Source organism: Pleurodeles waltl, chromosome 2_1, assembly GCF_031143425.1.
Source record: "Pleurodeles waltl isolate 20211129_DDA chromosome 2_1, aPleWal1.hap1.20221129, whole genome shotgun sequence".
NCBI lineage: Eukaryota > Metazoa > Chordata > Amphibia > Caudata > Salamandridae > Pleurodeles > Pleurodeles waltl.
Genome location: NC_090438.1, coordinates 777,053,575 through 777,063,222, shown reverse-complemented (window position 1 = coordinate 777,063,222; position 9,648 = coordinate 777,053,575).

Genomic DNA, 9,648 nt, shown 5'->3' with positions numbered 1-9,648 from the left:
AAAGGTAACAGGTAAAAAACCTTTGATGATTCAGGCAATGACAGGGTTGATTTGCTTTGTGGTCAAGTAGTAGCAGCTAGGAAAGGACTTGGACGATCGGATTCATGACGGAAAGGGCAGTGACCAAAAGTGGAAAAGGTAAGTTTTGAGCTTTTATCCCTTCCAATCAGTCACTCAGGTGTGGAGGTTTAACTGTCACAGTTACATCATCAGGAAGGCACACCGTGATTGGCCCGTCAGTAACACTAGCTGGACCCCCTTCGACAGATGCTTTCTCCTATGCTGATGTCAATGTGAGAGGAAAATTCTGATAGAGACGGCTGCACTTCAACTAACTTTCGTTCACCGCTCCACCAGCACCTACACAGGAGGGACCAAATCCGCCAAGATGTAAATCAGGCCCCAAGTCTAAAACAGCAAAGTGCTGTAGAGTCTGGGTTCCAGAAGCACAGGCTCTCCGATCCATGTGTGCCCGTTAACCAATATAGTATGCACCAATGCACATCATGTGTCACATAAGCTCAGTGGTCTGTCACCCGCTCTATTAGAACTAGTCAGTCTGGGACACAATGTCATGTCATATGACGTAAACAGCAAGTCTGTACAGGTTTGCACACCATCTGGAAAACAGGGTTAGCACTTCTCACTGGTATGTCACCACGAGGTGAGTAACAGTCTCTTTGAGGGATAGCCAGATATTGTCCTGCAGGTGTAATGTGTAAGGCCACTTGCTGTGTCCTCCCAACCTTATGAGTACACTGTAGTAGGTAAGGTTCGCACCCCTTATCTCATGGCTTGCGCGCCGTCTAGCATGCAATAAAGTACTCTTAAAGAAATTAGCATATAATGCCATAATACACATGTAAGGCCATGTAAGGCATTTTTTTGCACCAGAGTATAGAAGAGTTTGACTTGACTTGAGGCATTTGTGCCAGACCGGCGCTTAGCGTTTGCAAGGAATGCAAAATCATCACAATTTTTGTCTAGTTGATCATAGGACAGTTGTCATTAGATTCAGGCTCTTTTGCTTGAATCAGTCAAATTCCTTAATTTGCCACAAAAGTCACTTTGCATCTCCTTTAGTCTAATATCCATTCTCTTTCTCTTTCTTCCACTTGTTTCGGACACCTTCTTCATCATATAATTCAATCCTTTATTTGATTACTTTTTTCCTCAGCATTTTAAAAAAGAAACACACATGTTGCACCTATTAACATGACCAAAAGAGGGGTCGAAAGCAGTGCTAGTATTCCTCCATCTGTGCTTCCTAATCATTCACCTATCTTTGCAAATCCCTTCCCTGTAGAATCAAATACAGACCCTGTTCCTTCCCAAGCACCTGTTTCTTCCAATTCACTTAGTTTATGCATGGTGGTACTGATGCTGGAAATATAGCTGTTAATCTGGTTATCTACTTTTGGGATGTAAGCTCAGCACACTTTAGTACGTATTACCTAGCAGACTCCACCTTCCTTTGCAAGAAGCATATCGAAAGCAAGCCTATTTTGAATTATCATGGCTCTCATTGCAAGCAGCACCTTGCTAATGAATGGTAATGCACTTGCTGTGTTTGCTGCTAATCTATCTATTAATGTTGATAGCTTTCTAATTTTACATCATTCAGTGCAACTCCCTCTGAAGGAATGATTATGCCAAAAATATCACTTAGGATCAGCCCAAAATATTGTTTCCTCTTTCTTAAGTACTGGTCGATCTTTCCATCTATGTGGTTAGTGTGATATATTTTGGAAAAACAAAATCTACAAAACACTTGCCTACCCAATTGTGCATCCATTGAAAGTAAGCGGACTTGCCACACATTTAATATATTCCTGTAGTACTAATGTTGATCTCAGCAAATACTCTACCTTTTGCTGAATAACTATGAACACACTTTCTCCAGTCTACATTTTTGACAGTCTTATTCCGATCTTGCCTTTGCACTATGCATAAAGTTCCCTTCTTGATCAGTTCTAAACCCAATTTAGGTGTAGATTCTTTCCTTGATTTTTCTCTTATTTCAAGCTTAACTTTCCTATTCACCTCTCATTTAACTTCTCTATAAAGACTCTTTCATTTTGACTAACCTTACAAGTAAGTTCATGCTGATTAGAGTTAGTGAGGTTTGCATTTGTGAGCAGTGTGAAAAATGTCATCAGATACTTAGGTTTTGTCCATTTGTTTATAGGCTTTTGAGAATTGATGAGCACGGTTAGTTCCCATGAATACAGAATTGAATGAATTGACACAGGTACATTCTCCATGGGACTCTTATAATATAAATCAAAAAAACATATGTGAGCTTGGATGTAGAATAATTTCAGAAACATGCTGTAGGAAAATGCATACAAAAGGAGGAGATGGAAGTAGGAAGAACTTTCTGTGGCTAAAGCTGGAAGATATAAGCATAGAAAGCAGTCTTCAATTTTCATTACCTTTACAAATTCAGCCAATATTTCAAAGTAGACATTATTACTGTAAATGCTCTCAGATGGGATAACATGGGAAATCCTACCTACATGATTTTCTTTGTTAACAGTTATTGTTCTGGTTATGTTAATCAGGTGTGGTGATGCATTTCCATCCAGAAGATAGGAATCTAACATTTACCTAACTACAAAACAGCTATGGCAGCCACCAAAGCTACTAGGGCAATTTAGCGGGTTTTTGAGTTACATCTTAATCTTGCCCCAGGCCAAGGAAAGGTATTTCTTCATGTTACTTGCAATGTACAAGTCCTTTATTGCTACCTTATTGTCTCTATACTGTCTCAAACTCTACAGTGGCAATCCGGTACTAATCTTGCTAATTTGCTCTTTGTCTTTTAACAGAAATGTCTGAGTCTTGAATACCTACTTTGACCCTCTTACTCAATTCATGGAAGTTCATCAGTGTCAGTCAAGCATTCATCTAATTTGTTATCTTTCTCCACAAAGTAAGTCCAATCAGGACCTGTGTATTTCCAATTGAGTTTCCTCTCTCTCTTTGGTCTTTTGTTCCCTGTCTGATCTAAGTTGTTGTCACTGATTTCCCTTAGTCTTTGGTTCTCTTGATCTTCCGGCTCTTCTTTGATGGTCTCTGGTTCTGTTTGGACAGCACCCTTTTATTTCTGTTTTCAGTTTTGGGCAATTTTTCTTCATGATGCTCTCTCCTTTGTATGGTGCTAAATATTTCAAGCTAATGAGATGCTAGTTCATTGTCAGATGTCGGAGCTTCTTTTGAGGTCTCGCCACCTCCAGTCTCTGCTGGGGAATTCTCTTTGTCCTATTCTGGTTCAACCTTCCAGGAGTTTCTGGATTCTTGACACATTTGGAGTCTCAATCTAGGGTCCTGGCTGTCACTCATTGCTGAGGACTCTGCTTCTTCACAATGTTCTTGATTTGATTATAACTCTGGTGTGGAGGCCCGAGGATTCTTAGGTTGGTCCTCTTCTTCACCTTCTGATGCTTCAAACTTCAAATCGAGGTAGACTTGAGGAATCAGTGGATGTTGGCTCCCCCTCTTCCTCTTCTCATCTTGCTCTCTTTGTATGTGAAGCGTGTATCCAGTTAGGGAAGTCTGCCAATTTTACACTGGTCTTAGTTAACAAGATGACCTGATGTGGCCCTCCTCCTAGTTCTTCTCGGCATGACTTGCAAATGTGTCATCTTACGTGAACTTAGGGTGCAGGTCATGGCAGGGATCAGACTTCACAACTGGTGTTGCAATGTCAGGCTAGTAAAAGATTGAATGCACTATGTCAGCCAACCCTGTATAATACGTAATACGTAAGAACTAGGTCATCTGTGATACTCACAAGTGCAGCTGCTGGAACAGAGAAAATTTCTATTGTTCTTCCCATCAATACTTTGTGTGGAAAGAGTCTGGATCTCCTGCATGAAGTGCTTAGAATGCTCATGAGTACCAAAGGGAATGAATCTGGCCAAATTAAAGATGTAGACGCCCATGCCTTGGCTAGTTTTGCTTTGATTATTCAATTTACCTTCTCTACAATGCTGGAGGTTTCTGGTCTGCAGCTGCAATAGGATCCCTGGTCAGTCCCTAATGAAATACATAGTAGCTGCATCACCTCATTCTTGAAGTGAGTCCTTTGGTCTGACTCAAGATGAACCGGCATCCCGAATTAGGGGATCAATTTCCACACAGTAGCTTGGCAACTGTCAGACTATCACATCTCTTGGTGAGAAAGGTCTCAACCCAGCAGGAAAACAAGCATACATCGATTTTATGCCTCAGTTGATTACATCGGCATTTCTAGAAAATCAGTTTGGAGACAGTTAAAAGGACCACTGCACTTACCTATGTGACTCATTGTACAACCACTCTTTTACTGACATTCTGTCTTTAGTATGTAATGCACTACTGACACAGATTCGCGGCTATGACTCAAAAATGAGGGTTGTACCAATACTACTTGAAAGTCTGGATCTCGACATGGGTCAACCATGCATATGTCTTACCATGGTAGGCAACATGGAATCTGTCAGAATTAGTTTTCCTCCCCCTGACACCCAGATATCACTGGCATCCTTCACACAACCCGCCTTTTCCCATTTAGCCTTTTTAATTTCAAGGGCTTCATGTTGCAGTTCTCTCAGCTCATGAAAAGTCTGCACTGTGTTCAATGCCATCTCTCCCTCCAAACTGCATGGTTCATAAAGTGAAATGTGATGGGCTTAAGGAAACTGTATTGAGCAACTCTGTCCGTGTATCGATTGCCTCTTGTGACAAAGTCATTGCCACTCATGTGTGCAGCACACTATATGATAGATATCTCCCTTGGAAATCAGAGTTCGTTCAACAAATTTGTGACATACAACCTGTTATGGGTAGGAGAACCGGACAATGACAGAAACCCTCTCTGTGACCAAAGTTGTCCAAAATCGTGCATCACACAGAACCTATACTGGCTGTCAGTGTAAATGGTGACTCTCAATCCATCAGAGGTGCAACAAGCTCTGGTAAGGGCAATTAGTTGCCTTACTTGTGCTGGGGTTACATGGCATAGGTAGATTGCTTCCACAACTCCATTCAGGGTACAGCTGGAATAAGCTGCTCTTATAATGCCCCACCTGTCTCTCAAGCAAGAGCGATCAACAAATAAAGTACGGTCAGATTTGGCCAGGGGCACATCCAATATGTCTAGTCGTGGTTTGGGTCACAATTTGGTTACATTGATTCAGCAGAGGTCAGATTCATATCCACTATCTTCAACTGGTGTGGGCAAAAGAGTAGTAGGGCAGAGGGTCTTACATCTCCACATTGACACATTTTCTGCAGCTAGGATGATTCTTTCATAGCGGGTTAGTAGGCTATTGATCAGATGATGTGTACATGTGCTGGTCATGGGAACCCATGACAATCAGAGGGTGACCCATTAGAATACCTTCGGTCTCCTGGATACTCAGGCTAACCGCTCCAACCACTTTGAGACAACCAGGTTGTGCTGCAGCTACTGAGACAAGGGTAGCTGAAAGGTAGGCAATAGGGCGTTTGCCCTCGCCATGGGTCTGTGTCAACACAGCTAATGCACTTCCATTGCATTCATGACAGAACAGCACAAATTCTTTGTTGTAGTCTGGCATTCCAAGAGAGTGTGCTCTACACACCAGACTTTTAAGCTCTTGGATGGCTTCCATGTTCTTGTCATCCTTTGGTACCAGGTCATTGGCATCAGTTTGTGTGAGCCGCTATAGGGGGCCTCACCACAGGTGGGAAATTGGGAATCCACTGCCGTCAGTTTCCAACCATTCCCAAAAACATTCTCACCTCTCTCTGTGTGGTTGGCACTTCATTTTCAGAACAGTTTCAATGCCCTCATGAGACATTTTCCTTGCTCCTTTTCAATCTGATGTCCCAGGTATCTTGTATTATAATTTCTCTGGGAAGACCTTCTGCCCATTTTCAGCAAGGTGGTTGAGGAGGGCAAAGTGGTGTTGTCTGAACGCTTCTTTTGGTATTGACGCCACAAGCAACTCGTCAATGTACTGGACTAGAGTGGACATATAAGGCATCTAGATTTTTCTTCAGGATCTGATTGAAGTATAAGGGGCTTTCTGTATACATCTGAGGAGCGCAACACCAAATGAGAGTTTTCTTTTGGAAACTCAAAGTGAAGCGGTATTGACTCTGTTTGTGCAATGGGATTCAAAAGGATGCCTAACCTAAGCCAATGACCATTGTGAGAAATTGGGTTGTTGGCTGAGGGGTGGGGAGTGAAATCCTACATAAGCCACAGCTACAATCCTTGTCAGGGTGAACCACAAACAACACTAAATTACCCTGTGTATAACCTACTGGTAGCTTGGCACAAAAAAAGTCAGGCTTACCTAAGAGGCAATTCATAAAGTATTTATGCAGCATTGAAATAGTAATAAAGAGAAAACATAAAACAATAACAATCCCACACCAATTTAGAACACAAAATACAATTTTAATAAATTATTTGAGGCCAAAACTACAAAACATCCAACCAGTAGTACTGAAGATATGCAATTTTAAATATTTAGATAAAGTTAGCGCCAAAAGATGCAAAGTGTCAACTATAGCTGCCAAGTTTTCTATTTGCTTATGTGCGACATATCTATGGTTTCAATGCACTTACGAGTGGCGTTCAACTATCTATGATATTGATATTGCTGCGCCGGGTTTTAGAGAAGAAACTGTGCTTTCCCATATGTCAATGAAAAGATAAAAAGCAGATTCGATTGTAATTTTAAAAAGTCAGTGCTGGACTCACTTGCATGTCCTGACTGTGTGTCCAGAATGGCACCCACACTAGATTGTCTGCCACAAGGTGAGTAAGGCAGCTGAGGACCCTGTGCGTGTTATCTGGCACAGCTGATCATTCAAATGTGAAAACACAACTATCAAACACAGCTTCCAAAAAGATGCATGCGGCATTTGGCAAATATATCTGATGAGCATGCCAGATATGAATGCACATGGAATGTTAATGTATTATAAAATACACATGAACACGTGTTTTTGAGACGATTGAAGGTTGGTGTTAATATGAATTATACTTGCCTTATAAGCAAGTAGCACTGTGAGGCACTAGACAGGACTGCACAGGATGATGACATTAATTTAAAGGGAGTGTGTTGTGCCTATCAGCTGCAGTGCCTGGTCGGGTATTCCTGGCTTCGGTGATGCTAGGGCATGATAATAATGGCATACAGCTTGACTCCGAGGGCCGCTCCCAGTCTCTCATTACTTACTTTACTCTAGTTGGATCCACCAGATTCCGCAATGGACTGTAATTAAAGACAGCTGTGGCAAATGAGAAATGTGTTATCCCTGCAGCCGACTTGGGTCACAACATAAAAGGTTTCTCTTTGTGTCAACTGGGCTCTCCCTTTTTAGGTCGAGCGCGCAAGCGCTTTAACCTGTTATCAGTGTTACCAGATTTTAAAAGCCTTCTATAGCCCAAAGCTGTTGAACGACCAGCCCAAAGTAAGCTCAAATGAACCGGTCCCAGCCCAAAAAGTAGCCCAAACTTTTAACACTGAACTAATGCAATCGTAGTCTGAAGCAAACATTTTAAAGCATAAATCAAATTTCTATTGTAAGCAAATATGTGAAACTCACAGTGCCTAGATTATTCATTCCATTACACACTAAAAATGGAAATAAACATGGAAAAATGGTCACTCACTTCTTATGATGAGCAGCAAATTGAAACAAGTAGTAAATCTGGACTTGGTGAGAGACGTAAATCTTTGATTATGTGCACAGCAGTCCTTCTTTGACAAACCTTTTGACATTGAAGCCTGTAGCAGCTACTTCATTTTCTTTTGTTTGGAGACAGAAAGATGAACATCGCTTTGATCAAGTTCACAGCAGTCCTTTTGACACCAGTTTTGGCAGTGGAGCCCTTTGTAGCAGGCAGATCATTTTCCTTTGGTTGCAGACAGAAAGCAAGGGCAGTAGCCACTTCCTAGGCCGCAAGATGCTTGTTTCAGAGTGCGAGGCATGCACCGGTAAGTAAACATGGCTGGTAAAGTAAAACTGTGAATGGTTCATTCAATCACATACGGTTTGATCCTTTCTAAGATTCACAGCTTTTGGCTGAACATCACTTTCATCAACTTCACAGCAGTCCTTTTGACACCAGTTTTGGCATTGGAGCCCTTTGTAGCAGGCAGATCCTTTTCCTTCGCTTGCAGACAGAAAGAAAGGGCAGTAGCCACTTCCTAGGCAGCAAGATGCTTGTTTCAGAGTGCGAGGCATGCACTGGTAAGTAAACATGGCTGGTAAAGTGAAACTGCGAATGGTTCATTCAATCACAAACGGTTTGATCCTTTCTAAGATTCACAGCTTTTGGCTGAACATCGCTTTCATCAACTTCACAGCAGTCCTTTTGACACCAGTTTTGGTATTGGAGCCCTTTGTAGCAGGCAGATCATTATCCTTTGCCTGCAAACAGAAAGCAAGGGCAGTAGCCACTGCCTAGGCCACAAGATGCTTGTTTCAGAGTGCGAGGCATGCACCGGTAAGTAAACATGGCTGGTAAAGTGAAACTGCAAATGGTTCATTCAATCACATACAGTTTGATCCTTTCTAGGATTCACAGCTTTTGGCTGAACATCGCTTTCATCAACTTCACAGCAGTCCTTTTGACACCAGTTTTGGCATTTGAGCCCTTTGTAGCAGGCAGATCATTTTCCTTCGCTTGCAAACAGAAAGCAAGGGCTGTAGCCACTTCCTAGGCCGCAAGATGCTTGTTTCAGAGTGCGAGGCATGCACCGGTAAGTAAACATGGCTGGTAAAGTGAAACTGCGAATGGTTCATTCAATCACATACGGTTTGATCCTTTCTAGGATTCACAGCTTTTGGTTGAACATCGCTTTCATCAACTTCACAGCAGTCCTTTTGACACCAGTTTTGGCATTGGAGCCCTTTGTAGCAGACAGGTCATTTTCCTTTGCCTGCAGACAGAAAGCAAGGGCAGTAGCCACTTCCTAGGCCGAATGATTCTTGTTTCAGAGTGTGAGGCATGCACCAGTAAGTAAACATGGCTGGTAAAGTGAAACTGCGAATGGTTCATTCAATCACCTACTCTGTTAGCTGCAGGTTGTTTCAAATAATTGGAATGGGCATGCAATTTTTTATGGCAGTACTTGAATGCAGCCTTGGTACCAGCTCATTTTACAGGGCATTCAGTCCTTTTAATTCAGAAACCACTACTACTCCTTTTATTATATTGAGCCCACTTGCCCATTTTGCAATAATTAACCTGCAACTGTTTGGCAGCTGGGTTAACCTGCTCAATGAATAACTGTCTTGTTGAGACGACCGGGGACTACCTGAAACTGCAAGAGAAAGTGGCCATCTCTACATCTGTACTGGCATAACAGTGGTAGTCCTAGAGCTAATACATGGCAATTGCACTGTCTTCATCGAAGTAAGGAAAGATAGGTTTTCCTGCTCTTGATACGTTTCGTAGAGCATTCTTGATGCATACCAGTGGTACACATAGGACACCACAGAAAAGTGTAACTTTTAAGACATCACATATTGCTTGAAAAACATACTTGGCTGGTGGTAAAGGGAAACTACAAATGGTTCATTGAATCAGGTTCTGATGCAATTCTGATTTCTCTCCTTTTCTAGCCATTTGATATCGTTTGAAGTGGCAGCAAAAAG